This window comes from Palaemon carinicauda, chromosome 13 (genome assembly GCF_036898095.1).
Source record: "Palaemon carinicauda isolate YSFRI2023 chromosome 13, ASM3689809v2, whole genome shotgun sequence".
Lineage (NCBI taxonomy): Eukaryota > Metazoa > Arthropoda > Malacostraca > Decapoda > Palaemonidae > Palaemon > Palaemon carinicauda.
In genome coordinates, this window is record NC_090737.1 from 63,440,071 (window position 1) to 63,448,570 (window position 8,500).

Below are 8,500 nucleotides of genomic sequence, written 5' to 3' on the forward strand. Positions count from 1 at the left end.
ACTAATTTTTACTGATACGTATAGCTTTGGCGAACATTTTGATATGCTCAGCCACTTCACTCCCTTTGCTTGCGGTATCAGTTTATCTGCTTACATCACTGACTCGGAGTAATTGCTCTACAATATCTGCTGACCCAAGTGGTGAGTCACCTTCACCATCACTATCGCCGCTCGTGAATGAATCGTCTTTTACCAGCATTGAGACTGACGACATAGTACTAGTAGAAGAAATAGTTTTAATTTTTTTCCAGAGTCCAAGAAGATGTATTTGACTAAGTTCCTTCTGTTCTTCGGTGAGGAGAAAATTATATCTTCTGTCAAGATACACAGCAGATAGGAAAGCAGGGTTCCTGAGCAGAGAATCTTGCCGTTTTTCCATGGCTTGAAGGAGAAGTGGTGCTGTGACTGCAGTGCTTCTTTCCAAAACAACTTTGCACTTAACCCACTGAGCAAGGAATTCTCCAGCTGTGAGATTTTTCATCTGTAGTGTACATGTAGCCTCACGGAGTGGTTTTAGAGCTTCTGTTATGTCACTTATTTTCTCCCAATCTTCCTCTAAAATAAGTAAAGATTCATTAGCTAGGCCAATTTGGTTCAAGAATAACTTTTTTTCAAGGACACTGTCCAACATATCATACGTTGAGCCCCATCTTGTTTCACAGTCTAGTTTTGGAAGTGATATGGAGCTGTTCTTGAATATTAAGCGCATATTTTGTGTATGCGTCTTATTCACCACTTTCCGCACCCTACATAAGATATGTTTTACACTGTCTGTTTTCAGAACATCATGCACACAGAGTTGCATGGTGTGTAAAGCACACCTTACAGATGTAACACTTTTAGCTGCTAAGTGAATGTCATTTACTAAGTCATCTAACTTATTTTCAGCAGCTTCCAATACTTGTTCATCATCGTTTTCTTCATTGTCACTCAAAATTTCTTCACTGTTTCCTTCCTTCACCTGTGTATTACTCTACATCAGTTTTCCTACTTTGATTACGTTTGATCCGTTATCTGTGGTTAACGAGTAAATTTGTTTTTCTTGTATTCCAATCTTATTCAAACAAGATAGCAAAACTGATTTGATCTCTTCAGCTGTTGCCCTTTGTGTCATTTCCTTTATGGAGGCTGTCACTACCTTCAATTTGCCATTGATATCAGACTGCACGTTCACTCGAAGGAAATGACGCCCACGTCGGGTGCAGAGATCTAACTTCACACAAACCAAGCGCTCATTGAACTTAGTCCTTAACTCAAGTCTTTTTTTTTTCTGCGGCTTCAAGAGTCAGAGACCGAACAGCTCTTTGACTTAATGACACACCAAGCTTGTTTGCAATGGGACCCATAAGCTTTGACATGGTTGTTTTCTCAAAAACAGACAAGGGCAATCCGTTGACAGTAACTGCTTCAACGACAAGTCCCTGCATCTCTTGCTTACTCATTGCGTATTCTATCACTTCCGTTTTCTTTCTTTTTGCACACGAATCTTCGCTAATGCGTTTCCTGGACGCATTGTTTTTGGCATTGTCCAGGAGTTTCTTATATTCCTCCGTATGTCGTCATTTCAGGTGATCACATAACGGCTTTGAGTGAAGTTCTGCGCCGGGCTTCGGTGTGTATGAGTAACCACATCTAGACACAAGGCAACTTGCTGAATTCTTCGTAATGGAGAAGAGCTCAACACCAACAAACTTTCGGTGCCGACCCATTGTGAGAATCTGTAAGACAAAAAAATAGCATATTAGATTTAAAAACGAAAAAAACTGTGCTCATGGCTTGCACACAAAAAAAATTCTCTCTCTCTCTCTCTCTCTCTCTCTCTCTCTCTCTCTCTCTCTCTCTCTCTCTCTCTCTCTCTCTCTCTCTCTCTCTCTCTCTCATGGCTTGCACACAAAAATCTCTCTCTCTCTCTCTCTCTCTCTCTCTCTCTCATGGCTTGCACAAAATCTCTCTCTCTCTCTCTCTCTCTCTCTCTCTCTCTCTCTCTCTCTCTCTCTCTCTCTCTCAAAACTATTATAATTTTGCTTGAATTCTTTAAATAGAGAAGAGAACATCATTCGAGTCTTACATTATGTATGATCAAGCTTCTCTACTGATATGCCTCCGTAGCACAAAAGCAGAGTCTAGCGGCAGTCTTTCGGGCAGCAATCAGCAGGCCTCAGTGTCCTCACGACAGCGTTAGTGTCCTGGCCTGAGCTGATGTAGTGAGTGTGCAGACCAAGTACTGACTGATGAATGATGATGAATGGAGGGGTTATAAATGCGTTGTCACGTGTATCATGGCTGGGTCAAGGCCAGGGTATTCTTCTCACCTGAGCCGGCTGAGCGACAAGCCGATAAGTAGGTGGGGTCCCTGCCCAGCCTTGCTTTGACGGCTGCCGGGGCAAACCCCAAGGGCATATGCTTTAATTAACACCCCAGTGAGAAGACCTCTGCTAATCCTTTATGGTCAGACACCTGGTTGACTTGGGCGGTGAGTCACCGCCCAAGTCAACCAGGTGTGTGACCCTGGGCGGGGGGCCGGGCTTGGCTGCTTGCGACACCTATCTGAATTTGGTACAGAAATGGTACGATTAAGTACGGAAACAAAAATCGTACTTTTGTACCGTACCGAACTCGAAGGAAAATATCGTACCATAATATCGAACCGTACCTACATCCCCAAAAAGCCGTACCGTACCGTAATATCGTACCGAACCGTACCGTACTACATGCCCTCGAAACTTGGGACACGCAGTTACAAGCAGAAAGCCATGGATATCAAATCATTCTTGTGATACTATAAAAAAAGGCGTCAACAACAGAAATTGATTGTTGAAAGTTTTAGAAGAACTAATGAAAATTACAAGGAAGAGCATGTTAAGTATTCCAGTCTTGATAGTGATGTCAAGAGAAAAGCTAGGAATGACTGGAGAGAGTATTTAGATAGTAAAAGCAGATGAGGGTAACAAAGCTATGAATTCAGGAAGTTGCTTTGGTATAAGAATTTCTCATAGATTTATTAATGAAAGCTCTATGGAGCCAAAAAAGAAACTTCTACTCCTCAAAAAGAGAGGTGGATATGTTATAACAACAGAAGATTAAGAAAGACATTGTTGGATGAAACTCTTTTGTGAGGTTATGAATAGGAGATATGGAGGAAACAATTTGATTGATATACCTGAAGCTGATGAAGACCTCGATGTGCCCATGAATGAATTCAGTTTGTTTGAAGTTGAAGCTATCCTCAAAACACTGAAGAGATGGAAAGCAACTGGATAGGATGGAATAATTGCTGAGATGATACTGGCCAAAATGAAGTGACTCCAAGAGTACTTACAAGATTATTTTTAAGAATGTGGCATGAAGAAGCAAAACCTGATAAATGGGAGTTAAGAGTGATGGTGAAAAGGACAAAAAAATAGTCCTCGCTGATTGTAATAATTACAGAGGTATAACACTTATGTCCGTTGTTATGAAAATATAAAGTATGCTTATTCTAAAGAGACTGGAGAGAAAGAATGATGAAAAGCTGAGAGATGAACAAGTAGGATTTCGAAAAGGTAGGAGTTGCACTGACAAAATTTTAATTTTGACACATGTACAGCAATGCGTAGAATATAGAAATCGATTTTTGATGGCATTTGGGGACTAAGAGAAAGTCTTTGATAGTGTGCACCAGCCAATTTAAAGGAGAGTTCCACGTTACTATGGAATTCCTCTCAAATATGTAAATTGGATTAAGTCTGTTCATGAACATAGAAAGTGTAAAGTTAATGTTTATGGAATCATATCAAATGAATTCCCAGTGAACAGTGGATTACTCCAAGGGGATGTGTTGTCACCTATGTTGTTTATCATCCTCATGGATTTTGTAATGCTGAGACAGTCGGAGATGGTGAAGAAGAATTGTACTGGATTGGTGATAAGAATTTAGCAGACCTAGAGTATGCTGGTGATGCTGTCAATGTTAGCAGAACACCACAGGATTTGCAATGCTTGCTTACAAGAATGCATGAAATATCACACGAAGTTGGGCTGAAGATGAATAGAAGAAAGACAGAGATGATGAGAACGGAGTATGCTATGGAAGATGATATATCATTGGAAGTAGAAATGACTTATGTAGTAAAATCCTTTAAGTATTCAGGAACTATAATCTCCAATACAGGGTCTTCAGAATTCGAGTTTAGTGAAAGATTGGAAAAAAGCAAATCAGACAATGGCTAGTCTAAGTAAAATGTGGAAATCAAATCGCATAAAATTACTTAAAAAAAATCAGAGTAAATATGAGTTTAGTGAGATCGGTGTTACTCTATGGACATGAATCATGGTATGACAATGAAATAGTCTACAATAGACTTAGTAGATTTAGTATTTTTGGGACCGAGGCCATCAGAAGGATATTGGGAATTAAATGGCAGGAAAGGATTAGAAATAAAACTATAAGAGAGATTACTCGAGTGCCATATGTGGATGAGATCATGATGATGGGTAGATGGAGATGGTTTGGGCATGCTCATCACACTCCCCAGGGGAAATTAGTTCACCAGACCTTCAGCTGGGATCCACAAATCACTAGAAGAGTTCGAAGACCCAGACCTATATGGCTGATGACTATTAAGCGCGAAGTAGGAGATGATGAATGGAGAAGTACTGAATTAAAAGTTCAATATAGAGACGACTGGTGAAATCTAATTGAGACCCTTTGCATCAATAGGCGCAGGAGGAGATGATATATATATATATATATATATATATATATATATATATATATATATATATATATATATATATATATATATATCTATACACATCTATATCTTTCTATATTTTATGTAAGCTGATATATGCCAGTAAGGATTAATTATTCATTTATATACGATGTTGACAAATGTAAGTATATTCTTCATAATCTCTATAAGAGAGAGAGAGAGAGAGAGAGAGAGAGAGAGAGAGAGAGAGAGAGAGAGAGAGAGAGTTCATGCTATTTGCTTTTGCTGTACTTTCATTGGTTGTATGCATACTGGACTAGGTTCGTTTAACTTCATGACCCTCTATAGATTAACAATGAACATAGCTTTGGTTATCATGGTCTCAATCAGATCGTTATTGAAATATCTTCTAAAGTGGTCGGTTTGCATATGGACTTTCTCATGTTAAAACAAAGCTAAGATTACTGGAATGACACCACCCAGACTCACCTTCTTTCAGATACCGAATGAGGGTTGGCCTGGTGGGGTGTCGAGATCTTTATTCATAAAGATTAATGAAATATGCATTTCAGGGCTGTGTCCAATTGATTTTCGTTGATAAAATCCTACCAAAACATTGGATGTGGGTCACATTTTGGAAATAGGTATTTGAAGCCACAGCTTAATTGGCAAAAATATGCAGTAATATCTAATGTGAACAATACAGGCACCTACCAGAGTAAATCTAAGACATTTAAAGGGTAACTTAGCTAAATTTAGATGCACCCAGAGAGAGACTATGTAGACGTGATTACTGAAGGCCCTCCCACTCATTGATACTCTACTGTAGTATGACGTAGTTCCTATACACTCCAGTCCAGATTAGCTTTGACGTATGAATGGTCTGCTGTCCTCCGCCTATTGTCAGCGTGTTTACTATTGTGAATGGAAAGTTTACTGGGTATTACGTCTGATGTCATAGTTCACGTCACAATTAGCCTCTCTCTGGGTGCGTCTAAATTTAGCTAAGTTACTCTTCCAATTTCTTAGATTTACTCTGGTATGTGCCTTTATTATTCACATTAGACATTATTGCATAATTTTGCTAATTAGGCTGTGGCTTCAAATACCTAATTCCAACATGTGACCCATATCCAATGTTTTGGTAGGATTTTATCAGTGAAAATCAATTGGACACAGGCAAGAAATGCATAGTAGCGTAACGAGCTTTGAATATTTAGGATTAAACTTCACGAAAAAAAGAAAAAAAAAAAAAGAAATATCCTTTGTAACAGTCTACAAACCTCCGAGAACAAACACGAGATTTTTTTTTTCTTTTATTTTTTTTTATTTTTTTTTTTAGGAATTCAGTGCATTCATTGAGAGGATTATCATAGAAATTTTTTTTTTTATTTGTGATGCTTTGGCATTGGGTGAGTTATCAAAATCATATCCACTAGTGAAAAATGTCGACTGTACAATTACTTTAACTGGGCATACGTTGGGCCTAGTTTTGAGTGATAGAATGAATAATATTGTATGTGATATATATGTTGAAGAAAAATGTACTATCTCCCCAGTACACAAACTCATTACGTGTAGCCTATATCTACAAAAACTTGCAATATTAAAGAAAGGATACTTTAGACATGAATCATTTTTTTTTCTACCGTATTTATTGAAGAAGCTACAAAGACAAATGATGCTATCAACATTCTCTGTGATTATGCAAACCAACTTCAGTTGAGAGCGAAGTATGTTAACTGTCTTACAAACACTTATAATAAAGTGATTAAGTGAATATGATATGCCCCTTGATGGAAAAGACAATAACTTTTAAAGACTAATCTCCTTGGTTTAATGGAGTGTCTTCAGTGAAAAGGAGAGAAAAAAAACATAAAGAAAGAAAGTGGAATCGGTTAAAAACTGATATTACTTTGGTAGAATACAAAACTGCTACATGTAAATAGAGCTACCTACTAAGAAGGAAAAATAGTGAATATTATAAGAGAATGATCTGCGAAGAAGCAACAGACTTAAATAAGTTATTTCGTCTCTTAAATGGTGTAATGGGAAATGTAAACGAAAAGAAGCTACCCAGTGGATACAGTGACCAAGAACTAGCAAATGATTTTCTAGTATTCTTTAAAAACAAATTTGAAAATATAAACAGGTCATTTGTAAATACTCCACATCAGATCAATGATACACCTGGCACACAGAAAAAATTAATAAGATTTAACAACAACACAAAAAATGACATCACCAGGATTATCAAGAGAGCAAAGAAAACAAATTGCGTTATCAATCCTATGCCAATACCTGAAGTAATTGGAGAGTAATTTTTCCTAGTCTAGCAGAATTAATGAAAATATCAAATGCAAGCATCGATGAATATAAGTTTCCTAAATCTGAGAAAATGGCTATAGTCACACCAGTTCTGAAAAATACTCTGGACTACCAGGAATTAAGCTCAGATAGACCTATTTCGAATCTATCATTTGGTTCAAAAGTGCTTGAATAGGTAATTCTGGAACAACTAGTCAGTCACTTAGAAGTGATAGAAGTTTGGCATGATAACCAATCTGCATACAGAAAACTATACTCCATGGAGACAGCAATCTGATCTGTTGTAAATGATATGCTGGAAATAATGGAGGAAAATAAATGTGGTATTTTAATATTACTCGATCACAATTCGGCTTTTGATAGTTGTGGATAAATATCTACTAAATGATCTACGTTGCATCGGCGCAGAAGATAAAGCTTTCAAATACCCAAAAGTCTACTTGGTTGGTAGAAATTACTGTGTGCAAGTTGGAAACTCTTATTCACCATATAAACCTTTAAACAAAGGGGTACCCCAGGAGAGTGTACTTGGCCCAATCTTATTCTGTATCCATACTATTGGTCTATCGAAAATACTACAAAGGCATGATGTGAAGTTCAAACTATTTGCTGATGAAACTTAATTTTACTTCTCCAAAAATGATATAGATGACACTACTGAAACTCCTAACCAAATCCTTGATAGTGTTATAGAATGGATGACAATTAAACGACTAAAATTAAATGAAAATGAAACTAGGTTCATGCTGGTGGGTCAGAGAAGCAGCGTGAGAAGCTTATGTGATATTCAAATGAACATAAATAATGACTCATTGCCGATATCTAGTAAAGTTCGTGTTCTAGGTGTATTGCTAGACTGCAACGCGTCTCTCAATGCCCAAATAAATAATGTAGTAAAAATAGCCGGTTACCATCCAAGAAATATTGCTTTTATAAAAATGTACCTGGATGAAAATTCGGTAAAGAAGCTTGTGATCAACTATGTTTTTAAAAGGATTGACTACCGCAACTCCATCTATTATAATTTACCGAAAGTACAACTTAAGAAATTACAAAACATAATAAACAGAGAAGTCAGACTGATAAAACTTGTCCACCCTAGAGAAAGGGTTACCCCTATACTAATTTATTTACACTGGCTGCCGACTAAAACGAGAATTGAATTTGAAATATGTATAATAACCCACCAAGTTATCAGAACCGGTCGTCCAAAATACTTAAAAGGATTGCTACATACTGCACAGCCAACAAATCGTGTTGACACGAGAATAGTGTACCAACCGTGTGTCACACGATCGTACATAGTTCATTTTGTGTATAAATTATGCTTGTAGCTTCACTCTTCCCTTGCACTAAAATGAACCAGATTAAACATGTCTGCTATTCTCCTCAGTAACAGTGTCTGTTTTACAAACATGAAAATTCTTGTTGCTTTGAGCTTTTGTATATAAAGGAGAGCGTTCTATAGTAAATTTACT

At 37.3% G+C, this 8,500-nt stretch overlaps 1 pseudogene; it reads right to left on the reverse strand.

Annotated features, from left to right (window-relative positions):
* Positions 1–82: 82 nt before the first annotated feature.
* LOC137651626 (uncharacterized) lies at positions 83–1,709 on the reverse strand (annotated as a pseudogene).
* Between the last annotated feature and the right edge of the window lie 6,791 nt (positions 1,710–8,500).